The sequence below is a fragment of the Eubalaena glacialis genome, chromosome 2, assembly GCF_028564815.1.
Source record: "Eubalaena glacialis isolate mEubGla1 chromosome 2, mEubGla1.1.hap2.+ XY, whole genome shotgun sequence".
Classification (NCBI taxonomy): Eukaryota; Metazoa; Chordata; class Mammalia; order Artiodactyla; family Balaenidae; genus Eubalaena; species Eubalaena glacialis.
Genome location: NC_083717.1, coordinates 148,934,201 through 148,949,626, shown reverse-complemented (window position 1 = coordinate 148,949,626; position 15,426 = coordinate 148,934,201).

Genomic DNA, 15,426 nt, shown 5'->3' with positions numbered 1-15,426 from the left:
TAATAGTACAGTAATACTACTATCAACTGTAGTAGCACTGTTCTGATGGCAGGTTTACTATTCATTCATTCACTCAGCAGGCATTTATTGAGCACCATATTAGTTAACATAATGGTAGAGGTTATAACAAATAAGTCCTGAAGTTAACATAATAGAAACCCATTTTTCAGACATATCACAGTCTGCGCAGTTGTTCTCGGTCTGGTGCTCTTCTATGTGGTTTTTGGGAAAATGGCTCTTTCTGTTTTGTGGCTCACTCTTTTATAGTCTGCAGAGTCCTCTTCATTTAGCTAGCAATTGAAAAGGAGATGGCAGGGAAGGCGTAGCCCCTTATTAGCCATTTCAAGAGTGACATGCATCACTTCTGCTCACATTCTCTTGGGACAAGTGCCCTCCCTTTCCCCGAGGCAGAGGGACTGGAAAATATAATCCCTGGCTTTGTGGATACTTCTCAGCATTAACACTTCATTAGGGAAGGGGAGCAAAAAATTTCAGTGGTCACCTAAACTAGTGCTTCTCAAACCATCTGAGGTGAAGGACCAATTCTGTTTTTTAAAATGTTAAATCTATCACAGCCTGATAATTGGGGAAAAAAAAAAAAACCTATAAAAATAAATTACTAGAAAAATAAAATAAACCAAAGATATACAAAATACAAGTCCAGATTTTAAATCATTAGATTCAGCAGACATAAAATTACCATACAGTTTCTCTACTTAGCTCGTAGAGGTCTGGTAGCACCACACACAGACTGGCACTATCCTTACCACACTTGAGTTGCACTGTTCTAGACTCTGGAGTTAAAATCAATAGGGAACATTTTTTTCATGCAGGGAAATATAATAAACAAATTAATAAATAAGATAATTTTAGGTAGTGATAAGCATTATGAAGATATGTTACCAGCAAATGTGACCCAGCATCCTCTGGAGAGGCCTTCTTGAGGAAAATCTTTATCATGATGAAGATAGAACATCAGATTCAGGAAAATGTATTTAGAACAAAAAGATGCAACCATGTTTAAATGTATGTGTTATGCTTCATTTTCATTTCTGATTTCAAAATTTTCGTTAAGGATTCAGAATGTAACCCCTTTAAAAAAACAGGAGGTAAAGAAGAAATATTTTAAACTTCTTATCCTCTTTTCCTAAGATAACATACACATTAATGATTTTTATAACAGTTTTATTGAGATATAATTCACAAACCATACAATTAAGTAATTTAAAGCATGCAATTTAATGGTTTATAGTATATTTACAGATGTGTACAATGATCACCATATCCAATTTTAGAATGTTATCATTATCTCAAAAAAAAAAAAACCCAACTCTGTACCCTTTAGCTATCAAACTCTTGTTACCCATTGCCCCCAGCCCTAAGCAACTATTAATCTAGTTTCTGTCTTTATATATTTGCATATTCTTGACATTTTATATAAATTAAATCGTATAATGTCTGATCTTTTGTGACTGACTTCTTTCACTTAATGTTTTCAAGGTTCAGCTATGTTGTAGCACATATCACTACTTCATTCCTTTTTATGGGGAAATAATATTTCATTGTATGGATATACCATATTTTGTTTATCCATTCATCAATTAATGGACATTTGGGGTTTTTTTTCCACCTTTGGCTATTATTAATAATGCTGCTGTAAATGTTTGTGTGAGTTCTCCAGCTATGTTCTTCTTTTTCAAGATTGTTTTGGTTATTATGGATCCCTTGCAGTTCCATATGAATTTTAGGAATGTCTTATTAATTTCTACAGAGAAGCCAGATAGGATTTGTATAGGGATTGTGTTGAATGTATAGATTAAATTAGGGAATATTGGCTTCATAACAATGTTAAGTCTTCTGATCCATAAACCTGGGATATTTCAATTTATTTATGTTTTCTTTAACAGTGATTCATAATGTTCAGAATATAAGTTTTGCACTTTTGTTAAATTTATTCCTAAATATTTTACTCTTTTTGATGCTTTGTAAATGGAATTTTTTAACTTCATTTTTGGATTGTTCATTACAAGTGTATAGAAATACAATTGATTTTTGTATATTGATCTTGTATCTTATAACCTTGATGAATTTATTATTATTCAAATAGTTGTTAGTGGATTCCTTAAGATTTTCTATATACAGGTTCATGTCATCTGCAAATAGAGATAGTTTTCCTTTTTCTTTTCTAGTCTAGATGCCTGTTATATCTTTTACTTGCCTAATTACCCTGGTTTGAACCTCCAGTATAATGCTGAACAGAAGTGGCAAAAGTGGACATCCTTGTCTTAATCCTGAACTTCGGGAGAAAGCATCCAGTCTTCTACTATTAAGTATGATGTTTGCTATGGGATTTTGTAGATCACCTTTATCAAGCTAAGAGTTTCCTTCAATTCCTAGTTTGTTAAGTGTTTTTATCATGAAAGGGTTTTGGATTCTGTCAGATGCTTTTTACTTCATCTATTGAGATGATTAAGCGGTTTTTGTTTTTTAATCTTACTGATATGGTGTGTTACATAAATTGATTTTCAGATGTTAAACCAACCTTGCATCCTGGGATAAGTCCCAATTGGTCATGGTTTATAATTCTTTTTATATGGTGCTGGATTTGGTTTGCTAGTATTTTGTTGAGGATTTTTGTGTCCATATTCATAAGAGATACTGGTATGTAGTTGTCTTTTCTGTGATATTTTTGTCTGGTTTTGGTTTCAGAGTAATACTGGCTTCATAGAGTAAGTTCGAAAATGTTCCCTTCTTTTGTACTTTTTGAAGAATTGATATTAATTCTTCTTCAAATGTTTTGAATAAATTACCAGTGAAGCTCTCTGGGGCATGGCTTTTCTTTGTGCATACTTTTGATTATTAATTTAATCTCTTTTCTTGTTATAAGTATATTCAGATTTTCTATTTCTTCTTGAGTCAGTTGCAGTAGTTTGTGGCTTTCTAGGAGTTTGTCCATTTCATCTAAGTTGTCTAATTTATTGGCATACAGTTGTTCATATGGGATTGTTTATAATCCTTTTTATTACTGTATGTTCAGTAGTATGCCCTTTCTTTCATTTCTGAATCTAGTAATTTGACTCTTCTCCCTTTTCTTCCTCAATAAATCTAGCTAAAGGTTTTTCAATTTTGTTAGTCTTTTCAAAGAACCAGTTTTTTGTGTCGTTGATTTTCTCTATTGTTTTTCTATTCCGTATTTCATTAATTTTCACACTAATCTTTATTATTTCCTTCCTTCTGCTTGCTTTGGGTGTAGTTTGCTCAACTTTTTCCAGTGTCATAAGGTAGAAGTTTAAGTTATTGGTTTGAGATCTTTCTTGTTTTTTAATTTAGGTATTTACAGCTATAAATTTCCCTTTAAGCACTGATTTCTCTGCATCCCATACATTTTGATATATTGTGTCTCCATTTTCATTCATCCCAAAGTATTTTGTATTTTCTATTTTGAATTCCTCCTTGAACCATCAATAATTTGGAGTTTGTTGATTAGTTTTCACATATTTGTGAATTTCTAATTTTTTTCTGTTTTTGATTTGTAATTTCATTCTGTTATAGTCAGAGAACATATTAGTACTATTTTCACTCATTTAAATTTATCAAGGTTTGTTTTATGGACTAACATATGGTCTATCTGGGAAAATGTTCCATGTGCACTCAAGAAGAATGTATATTCTGCCGTTGTTGGGTGGAGTGTTCTACAGAGGTATGTTGGATATCATTGACTTACAGTGTTGTTCAAATCTTCTATTTCCTTGATCTTCTGCTTCTGTTCTATCCATTATTTAAATGGAATGCTGACGTCTCTGACTACTCTTGTTGAATTGTCTTTCTCCCTTTATTTGTTTGCTTTATGATTTTGGTACTCTGTTTTTAGGGTCATGTATGTTTATAATTGTAATATCTTCCTGATGGATTTTTCTTCTTATACAATGTCCCTCTTTATTGCTGGTAATGTTTTTTTGTTTTAAGGTCTCTTTTGTCTATTAGTATAGTCATCCCAGTTTTCCTGTGGTTGCTGTTTGCATGATATATTGTTTTACATCCTTTCAATTTATTTGTATCTTTGAATATATAATATGTCTCCCACAGAGAGCATATAGTGGGATCCTATTTTTTTAATCCAGTATGGCAATTTCTGCCTTTTGCATGGGTTGTTATACCATTCACATTTAATGTTATTATTGATGTAGTTGGATTTGTGTCTGCCATTTTACTTTCTTCTTTATATTCTGTTTTTTGTTCCTTTGTTTCTCCTTTACTGCTTTCTTTTGCATTAAATGAATATTTTCTAATGTAGCATTTAAATTCTTTCATGATTTTTTCACTATTTTTGAGTTGTTTCCTTAGAGGTTGCTTTAGTGCTCATCATATACATCTTAGCTTATCAGAATCAACTTCATGTTGCCACAAACTTAATCTTAGTGAGATATAGAAACATTATTTCTATAGAGCTGATCCTGTTTTCCCTTTTTTGTTGTACATATATATTTGTATTTGTTATATATATTATTGTTGGACATATACTTCTGTAAATATTACAGACCCAACAATACACTGTTAGAGCTCTCACTTTATATAATTTTATGACTTTTAAAGAAGCTGAGAGGAGAAAGGAGAGCAGGTATATATTTACAGCTTTTGTTATATTAACCTTATTTATCGTTTTTGGTTCTCTTCATTTGTTTGCATGGATCTGAGTTTACATCTGGAGTCATTTCCTTAGGCCAATAGAGCTTTGCTTTCACTCACCTCCTTTGTGCTGTTATTGGCAAATACATTATATTTCTATATGCTTTGGTCCAACATTATATTATACACATATTATTTTATACAGTTGATTTTTAAATCAATTAAGAGAGAAAGAAAATATACATTTTACTGTCTTTTGTAATTACATAATTGCCTTTAATGGTGCCTTTTTTTTTTTTTTTTTTTTTTTTTTTCTGGTGTGGATCTGAATTACTGTCTGGAGCTTTCAGCCTGAAGAACTTTTAAAAAATATTTCTTGTAAGACATGTCTGCTAGCAACAAATTTTCTCAGTTTTTGTGTATCTGGAAATTTATTCCATCTCTATTTTTAAAGATAGCTTTGCAGGATACAGGATTCTTAGGTGACACTTCTTTTCTTTGAACATTTTAAATAACATTATCTCCTAGAATCCATTGTTTCTGATTGTAAGTCAGTCGTTAATCTTATTGGAGTTCCCTTGTAACTGATGAGTTATTTTTCATTTTCTGCTTGTAGGATTTTCTCCCTGTCTTTCATCATTTTTACTGTAACGTGTCTGTTTTTTGTTTAATATTTATTTATTTATTTATTTATTTATTTATTTATTTGGCTGTGCCAGGTCTTAGTTGCAGCACAGCAGGATCTTTGTTGCCACATGCAGGATCTTCGTTGCGGCATGTGGGATCTTTAGTTGCGGCATGTGGGATCTTTTAGTTGTAGCATGTGAGCTCTTAATTGCAGCATGTGGGATCTAGTTCCCTGACCAGGGATTGAACCTGGGCCCCCTGCGTTGGGAGCACGGAGTCTCAACCACTGGACCACCAGGGAAGTCCCAATGTGTCTATTTGTGAGTCTCATTGTGTTTATCTTACTTGGAATTTGTTGAGCTACCTGGATGTGTAGATTAATGTTTTTCAATAAATTTGGGAACTTTTCAGCCATTATTTCTTTGAATATTTCTTCTGCCCTTTCTCTCTCTCCTTTCTTTCTAATACTCACATATGCATATATTGGTATTTTTAATGCTATCTCACAGTTCTCTGAGGATTTTTTCATTTGCCTTTATTCTTTTTTCTCTCTGTTCCTTAGATTGTATAATCTCTATCAATTATCTCATTTGCTAATTATTTCTACTGTCAGTTTGAATCTACTGTTGAGCTCCTCTAGTGTATTTTTAATTTCAGTTGTACTTTTCATCTCCAGAATTTCCATTTTTCCCTATAATTTTTATCTTTATTGATATTCTCTATTTGATGCAATGATGTCATTGTGTTTTCCTTTACTTCTTTAATTATGATTGCCTTTAGTTCTTTGAACATATTTATAATGGGTACTTTGATGTCATTGTCTGTTAAATCCAACATCTGGTCACTCTCACAGGCAGTTTATGTTTTTCCTGCTTTTTTTCTGGTGTAAAGAACATACTTTCCTGTTTTTTTGTTTCATAAATTTTTAAATGGAAACTGGATGTTTTAGATAACATAATATTGTAGCATCCCTGGATATTGGTTTCTCACTATGGGGCTTATTTTTGTTATTTGTTTATTTGTTTGGTTAACTCTCTGGATTACTTTAGGGAAGTCTATTTTCTCCTGACACTGTGAAATCGCTGACTTTACTACTTAGGGGGCACAGCCTTGGGTATGCCCAGTCACCCTGGGATGAAAATAGTTTTGGCAGGGCTCTCTTAGGTGGTCTCTTTCTCTGACCACACTCATCCACTAAGTGCCACTAATTGCCATCTGATTACTATATTGTTTTAAACAATGTACTAGGGGCATAAATTGCTTTATAAACTAATCCAATCAAATCCAGGCTTCTTTGAAGATATAATTGCAGAGGTCAGTATTTGAGATTTGTTCTGACCCCAGTTGTTTTCCCGAGTTGTCCCTTTTCCCAGTTCTCTCCAGCAAATTAACCAGCCTACAGCTTAGCATATATCTCCAATGAATCTATCAGTACCCTCCCAATTTCCTTTCACTACAACTTCCACTGTTTTTGAGAGTTTCCTTAGGATTGAACTTCTCCACTTAGCACTGCTCTAATTCTGTGCTGAGCAAGTAAGCAGATTATGATTTAGTCATATATATATGTCTACAGATAAAAACAAACAAATGAAAATGGACTAATTAGAATAATTGAGAATCCAGTCTGTTGAGAAGTTATAATTCTCACTATAAAGGAAGTAACTGACATTTGACCTTTGTGGGTTTAGTTAGAATGAGCTGACCTCCCTAGGTCTTATCACCTCTAGACATCCTGACAAAACTGGTCTGGTCTGCAGAGCTAAACTCAGACCTGGAGCAGGTTCTCTCCTTGCCACCTGGTCATGTAGGCTACCTGTCCCAAACCCAAGCCACACCTTATGTTCTTCCTGGGACTTGCTAACTAAAGCATTTACATTGTGTTTTCATCAAAGAACTTAGCAGGAAAGACTTGGACTCATTTGAATTTTACCTAATATTATATAATGGGGTTATCTATGATCTCTTTGGCAGACATTTTCAGATAGAAGAAGATTGGAACTTCTCCAGCTGTTGTTATTGTTGAGAATGAGCCCTCCTAAAGTTAGAAAGAAATGTGAAAAGTAGTTGAAAGGATAATGAAGGATGGGAATAATTAGACATGCGAAGGCCAGAATGTAAAGTTACTATCTTAGATATTAGGCAGTGGGTTGAAGGTAGCTAAAGACAATAATGGCCAAAAGAGTATAGAGATCCTAAGAGGAAGAGGAGAATAAATCGGGATGAAAAGGAATTACAAGAAAAGACAGAATCGGTACTCCCTTCCCCATTTTCCCCCAGTTAACAAAGTGTGTTCTCTGAGCCCTAACAAATACTGAAGGTCAGTTTTGACAAGGGAGCATTTCTGCTAATGGCATCACACTGGGCAATATAGCTAAGGCACTTTTTCTCATTAATTTGGGTTTCTAACCCAGCATGAAATAAGGTTGATTTATTTATTCAAATGTTTATCGAACTTACTGTTTGTAAGTCAGGGTGCCAGGACCTAGGGACATGACCGTAAGCAAGATGGACAGGAGGGTGGCTGATATCAAGTTAACAGTCAGTTATTCAAGGTGGTAAGTGTGAGGAAATGCAATATGCGCAGGGTGTTATGGGGGCAAAGAGGAGGGGCATCTAATCCAGACTTGGCAGCTAAGAAAGGCTCCACAAGCAAGGCTCCTATTAGGCTGGAATCTCTAGAACAGGACCTTATCTCTCTTGTTCACTTGAACATCCCTAGAACCTAGCACAGTGCCCAATATGTGATAGAAGCTCAATAGAAATAGAATGAATGATTGAATTAATCAAAACTTATCTTTACTTCATTTGCTTGGTATAGAAATTGTCCCAATGGGTGATACTATCCCAAATCCTGTTCTTTGATTCTCAGAGTTTCCTTATGAGAAGAGAAAAAACATTTCTGGGAACACTGATCTGACATTTACTTGCCATTAAACTTCCATGAATATCAAAATTTTAGTATGAACCCTCAAATAAGAAAGATAATGAAATGTCAAGATGATATCAAATATATCTTTAAAAAAATCAGGGGAAAAAATCAATATGTAATGCCAATGGAAACATTGCAGTACAACATAATTTGAGCCTTAACAACTCAATGAAGCAAGTACATGTTCCTATTCAAGCTCTTTCAGAATGTGTCTGTAGTGTTTTAACTGGATATTTACAGATAGCTGAAATACCTAAGAATCACTTGATTATTATTTGCAGCCACTTCTGTGCACCACAAAGAAATTAGCTGCCAACTCTATTTTAGTGGCTAACATTTGGAAAACAGACCAAAAAAATGGCTTCAAAGGAATATCCTCATATTAAAACTCATGCAAATAGTCTGATATGGGGCAAGGAAAATGAATTTCAAATGAGAAGATTTACCACTTAGTAGCTTTGTGATCTGGGATAGGTCAATCTTTCTGAGCTTGGTTCCTAATCTGTGAAATGCAGATATCATGATGTTGCCTAACCTCATGGCACTGCTGTGAAGATCAAAGGAGATCATGTAAGTGAAGGAACTTTGAAAACTGTAAAAAGGAATATGTGTCAATTATTAAAATAATATTATGAATGGAAAATGGAATTCAAGTTGCTAACCATGAATGTGGCCCATGAGGGAGAATCTTTAATGTTCCATATTCAGCTCCAGAGCCCTTGACCTGTCAGCAGTTCATCACTTAAGATATGGAAAAAAAATCTCATGCTGGGCGAAAGATTTAGGAATTGGGTAAAACAGTTGAAAAAACAAAAAAGTCCTCTGATCAATCTCACAACCCAAATTGTGAGCATCTGCACATATCCTTTAAAAGAATATCCTTTTAATCATTTGGGAAGCATTTTAGGCTCCCTGGAGTTCTCACTGAAGCTGATATGGAAAACTCACTTACCCAAGTGGCTTGAGTGACTAACTAGACAATCTTTATTAATTTGATGGTTCTAACTGTTTAAATAAAACCTGCCTTGATGGTGGAAGGCTCAGAGCAAGGCTGGAAGGGGCAGGATCTGGGACGAATCGCATCCAGGGAAGACAGCTGAGACAGCTGCTTCGCTAAGCGAGTGTTTGAGAAGCAACATCTTTATAAGACTAAAAGGGTTTATTTTCACTATAACTAAAAGAAACTAAGTATCAGTCACCACTAGCAAGGGTGATCTTTATCTATCTTTGTTGGCTTGAGAGAAAGGGAAGGAATCTTAAAAGGCTCCAGCAGCTGCAGGCTCCTCACAGAGGACATCTCCCTCACATTGCTGACATGTCTTGGATTTTTCCAACCTTACATTGTGTTAGAAGAAATTACCTCAGAGGTTGAATGTCCTCCTACACGTGTGACCCCATGTGGGTGTTATCAAGTACCCCTCTCGCAGAAGAATCAGGATTCCCTAGTCTGTTTCTCGGAAAGGCCAGCGATTGCCTTGCGAAAGGTTTTGTGATCCCCTCCTGGCTTGGAAGGCTCTCTCTCAGCACCTGTGAGCCCTCACCCTGGAGAGATGGCTAATGTGCTAATTACCCCAAACCCAAAAATGTAAGCTGTAAACAAAGGAGAGCTGTGTTTATAATCAATCAGTTTTATGACCTTCTGATGGTGATGATATCAGTGGCGTTTACACTGGGAGACCGCACAGCGTTCTCCAGCAGCTGGCCGCTTCTGTTGCTTGAGAGCAGAGAATGATGTGGCCCATTAATTGTAGTCTTTGCACTGAAGGGCATGTTACCTTGGCCAAATGGCCAATCTGGCTCTTGGAATTGCCAAATAAATTATTTTCAAAAATCTCAAAGTCAGCTTGGATGGTTTTCAAATAATCTGTGGTTTGGAGCCTACACTCCTTCTGTACCGCCCCCCCTCACTCCCCACTGCCGTCCCATGAAAAACTAAAAATGCATTCTTTCTGAGCTGTAACTTGATATATACATGATTTGAAGACAGCAGGGAGACACTTTAATCCCAAAGAGAGAGAGGCTTGGCCTGGATGCAGGAAGAGCTCACCCCCTCTGATTTAAGACTGACCTTTGCTAGTCACTCTCCCTGCCCTGAAGCTGTTTCTCCACCTGAAGGCTGAGGTGGGGATGACTCGGCAACAGATGCCTGCAGAACACTTGGCAATCATCAGACCAGGAGGATCCATACAAAGTGTAAATATCATAAAATGTGGCAAGAGGAATGTTTACACCAACCTGTGGTTTCTTATCAAAGCCAAAATTTCTGGGTTCTTGAATGAAAACTTCTGGCTGCACATGTGAGATTTGCAACTGCCTTTGGCACCAATGAAATATGATTTTTAAGGTGCCCAACAATGTCCTGGGGGTCTCCCAAACCTCCTTTGTATCCATTTCCTTTCATATTGAGTCTTTCCAACTCCTGGAGATGAGGCAGGAGAACTTTGGCTACATTTTGGATTTGTTAACAATGCAGAGTACTTGCCAGTGAAGCCCCAAATGCATCTTGCCCCCAAGTGCCTTGCCCTTCATTTATAGACCCCTGGGAAAACCCAAGCCCATCTGCTTCTCATTCATTTACACTTTACTCATCAAAATGTTGGTTTTGGTTGGATTCCTTTGTTTTTGTTTCAAGAAACCCTTACAAAAAGATGGGTGAGTAATTAGCAAGGAGTGCTGATGACCCTAAGCTCTCTGTCCTTCTAGCATAACTTTTGGTCCATTGTATGGTGACAAGCAGTATTTTTTCCCCATTTATTCCACTTACTAGGCTCCCTAAATTATTTATTTTTTTAAAAAGAATATAGGGTTTTGCTTCTGTCCCACAACCAGAGATTTGAAAACAAGCTGGAATCTGCAAGGGTTTTATGAGGGGAAACTCATGGGATCTCAGACTTTTCCTTTTCTTTCTTCTGTTTTAAAAGAGCCAACTGCTTTTTCTTACATTCATGAAAGTGTGTGAGTGGCTGGGAACTGTTTGTCTCACTGACTTTAGGGAATAGGAAAAGGAGTCTAGTATTGTATTCTTCCTCCCCCCCCCCCTTTTCTTTGTCAAATACTCTTAAAACTATGAATATTTGTGAGCTGCAAGAAAAATAAATGCAGTATTTTCTGGTCTTACGGTTTTTTGTTTGTTTGTTTGTTTTGTTTTATCCCCTAAAAGCAGCTTTTTTTCCCTAGCTTTTAGTCAAAATCAGGAGTTGCGGCATCTTAAGTGGGGCCAGATTCCTTCCTCGCTTGCAGTTGTAAACTTGCTGATCTTTGGAAGTAGAAATAAAGTTAGATTACATCCTGTTTCCTCCACCAGCAGAAATAGAATAGATAACTCCCTCCCCAATCCTTAGTTTACACATTCCTGAATAACAACCATAATCTAAACTTTGTAGGAACATGATGAGAAATATCTCATTTAAAGGATGCATTACTGTTGATTATGTATTGTATTGACTACAACCTTAAACAAAGTTCTTATTTAAAGATTAAGGGATTTACATGCTTGGGTTAAGTTATCAAGTTTTGATAGTAGTGAGCCTATTATGAAGTATCTCAATAACATCTTACGACATGTATTGATTTTAACGATGTGACGATCAGGCACCTATACAATTTGGCAAATTCATTTCCATTTTATGTAGTAATGGTTTTGCTTTCTGTTATGTGTGCCAGATAGTTGAAAACCAATATAATCTGCAAAACTGAAGTAATTGGGCAAAGGAGACCTAGCTGCTATTATGGGACTTAAGAAGTTCCAGAATTAACCACTGCAGCTATGGCTTTATGTTAAATACTGTTCAGGTGGGTGGCAGCCTAGGACAAGCATTGAGAACCTGTGCTGTGGAACTAGATAAACCCAAGTTGAAATCTGAGATCTGCTACTTAGCATTAACTAGGGCAAGTTACTGAGCCTTTCTGTTTCCTCATTGATATTATAGGAACAATAATAGTGCCCTGTCCAATGGTATGTTGGTAATAGCTCGTTTCCACAGTATGAATATTCCCACTTGGTTGATTTCAAGTTGTCAGCTGGAGTTGGGAGAGATCAGCACAATCAGTTTTCGCGAGCTGGTGCAAGCCATTGTGAGCACTCCACTAACAGTACCCAAACCTTAGGGTTGTTGGGAACATTAAATGAGATACAGCATGTGAAGTACTTAATTTGGTGCTTGTATATATTTTACTTCCTTGATTCTAAGATGCCATCAATTGTAAGAAAAACCACAATTTAAAAATAGATTTTAATGAAAAACATGTTTATTGGTTGTATATATCCTATATCAGAAATGAAAAAAATAAAAAGCGTGTCATAGAATTGAGTAAATTGTGTTTACTCTTCACTACACACTGTGCTAAGCGTTTATCATAGGTAAGAAACCCTCATCACACATGTTCTTGGCTTATGACTAAATTTGTTTGCTTACTAAATTAGAAGTACTCTATCAAATGCTAATACTCTGGGCCTTCTAGTTCTTTCATTAGAATTTTTACCTCTAGAAGTCTCTGTGTCACACCTTGTATTAACCTACGAGTACTACCACAATAAAATATCACAGACTGGGTAGCTTAAACACAGAAATTTCTCACAGTTCTGGAGGCTTTTTTAAAGTCCAAGATTAAGGTGTCAGTAGGGTTGGTTTCTCCTGAGGCCTCTCTCTTTGGCTTGCAGCTGGCCATCTTCTTGTTGTGTCCTCACATGGCATTTCGTTTGATCATAGGCATGCCTGGTGTCCTTCCTCTTATAAGGACACTAGTCCTATTCAGTTAGGGCTTCAACATACAAATGTGGTGGTGGGAGGGACACGGTTCAGTCCATACACACCTCTTTAGGCTGTGTATTAGTTTCCTAGAGTTGCCACAACAAATGACCACACACTTGGTGGCTTAAAACAACAGAAGTTTAGTCTCTCACAGATCTGGAGACCAGAAGTCCAAAACTGAGGTGTCAGCAGGGCCATGTTCCCTCAGAAGGCTCTTGGGGAGAATCTTCTCTTGCCTCTTCTAACTTGTAGTAGCTCCAGGCATTTCTTGGCTTTATGTGGCCTAACTCCAATTTCTGCCTTCATCTTCACATGGTCGTCTTCTTTTCTCTCTTCTTCATCTGTCTTTTATAATGACAAGTGTCATTGGATTTAGGGTCCACCCAGTTAATCCAGGTTGATGTCATCTCAAGATCCTTAGCTCAGTTACACCTATAAAGACACATTTTCAAATGAGGTCACATTCACAGATTCCAGGTGGACATACCTCTTTTGGTAGGGTAGGGGACATTCAACCTACTGTAGACAGATTAATTCATCTAATCAAATGCATGGGACAAAATATTGACTTATATCATAGGTAGATATGGTAACAGTGTCCAGTAAAGAAACTATTTGAGAAATCTTATTTTTTAAAAGCTTTTCACTCTACTCAATGCTCTGTGGTGACCTAAATGGGAAGGAAATCTAAAAAAGAGGGGATATATGTATACGTATAACTGATTCAGTTTGCTGTACAGTAGAAACTAACACAACATTGTAAAGCAACTATACTCCAATAAAAATTAATTAAAATAAATAAATAAAAGCTTTTCACAAGCCCAAACCAGCTGACACCAGCTGTGGCAGAAAGAGCTACCTGACTAACCAAAGGCATGAGATCTCCTACAATGTAGAGTTGTGGCTAAGTTGCAGCTGCCTAACTGGGAACTCCACTTTCCAGCTCCTCTGAATTTTAGTGTGTCCCTCTGACAAGTTCTGGCCAATGTGCTGTGAATAGAAATGATGTATAACACTTCCAGAGTAAGGTGGTTAAGTATTCTATGTGCCTGGCCCACATTTTCTTTGCCTTTCATGTCAACCTTAACAAGGCTGCATGAAGATGACACCTTCACAAGATTAAAGTAGATTAAATACTTGAGTCATCATTTGGAGGATAGCTGCTCAGGAGAGATGCCCATCAAGAAATACCCTCATAAAAAGTTGCATGAGTAAGAGATAAACTTTTACTTTGTTAAGCCACTGAGATTTGGGGATTATTTGTTATAGCAGTTAGCTTATCCTAATACTACGGCTGGCACTCAATAATATATGCACAATAAAGTCCATTTTATAGTGAAATTCTAGCACTGGTTCATAAAACAGCCACCACATTATCTAAGACAGCAACCACATTATCTTGACATGCTAGGAATTAGTCACAAAATAACACTGGCTGCAAGAAAGGTTTGGCTGTCTAAAATCGATTCTGATCTGGAAATGCTATTAAAAATGTTAAACATTCCATATAACTTAATCTAACTTTCTAAATTACTTGTTTTCCCTGGAAGATAACCAAGAATCAATAGCAATATTGAAGGATTATGTCATGGGGAGAACATTATGATACAATGGGAAAGAACCCAGCTTTTAGAGTCAGATGAATTTGTGTTTAAATGCCTGATATGCCACTTTTACTTTATGAATTTGGAAAATTATTTAATATTTCTATGTCTTATCATTCCTTATTTATGAGAATGAGAAAATTATACCTACTTCACGTGGGATTATTGTGAGCATTAGATAAAAACAATTTTTTGTGTGTTTAGAACATGGCTCAATGAATGATTATGGCTATTTTATTGCTAGTATTACTCTCATTGTTATTGATTATAATCTATACTTTCTGAAAATATTTCAGAATACTTCTGTTTCCACCACCAACTTCTGTTTTGGCTTGATGTTCACAATGTCTAGATTGCCAGACATCATCACTTCCACTACTGTGTGATTGAGTTTAAACCATCTGGAAGTAGCTCATTAAATTAACCACCCCCAATCCTTTTCACTCTCAAGAAAATGGTCAGCCTATATGGTGTAGACACCTAGCCATGTTCTGAAGTACATGGTGGAAGAGATTGATCAGTAAGACTTCCAGGGTTCTCAGAACTTGGTATATTAGAACAGATAGAACCATGAGAATCAGGCTGAATTTCTGATTGGGTAATGTTTTAGGTTTGCCTTCAACATTTCTATTTGACTTTATTTGAAACTTTGAAATGAGTAGAGACCTCTATGGATCCTACTTGGTGGTAAAATGACTGCAAACTGATGAGGATAGAAACTGTGCATGTTTTATCCACTGCTGTATTTCCAATGCCAACCACAGTGTCTGGCACATGGTAGGTATTCAATGAAAATATGAAGAATTAATAGATAACACTAGAGAATACAGAGCTGGACCAAAGACTGCTGCGGGGTGTTCTTAGGATCTTTATCATATACATTGGTGTC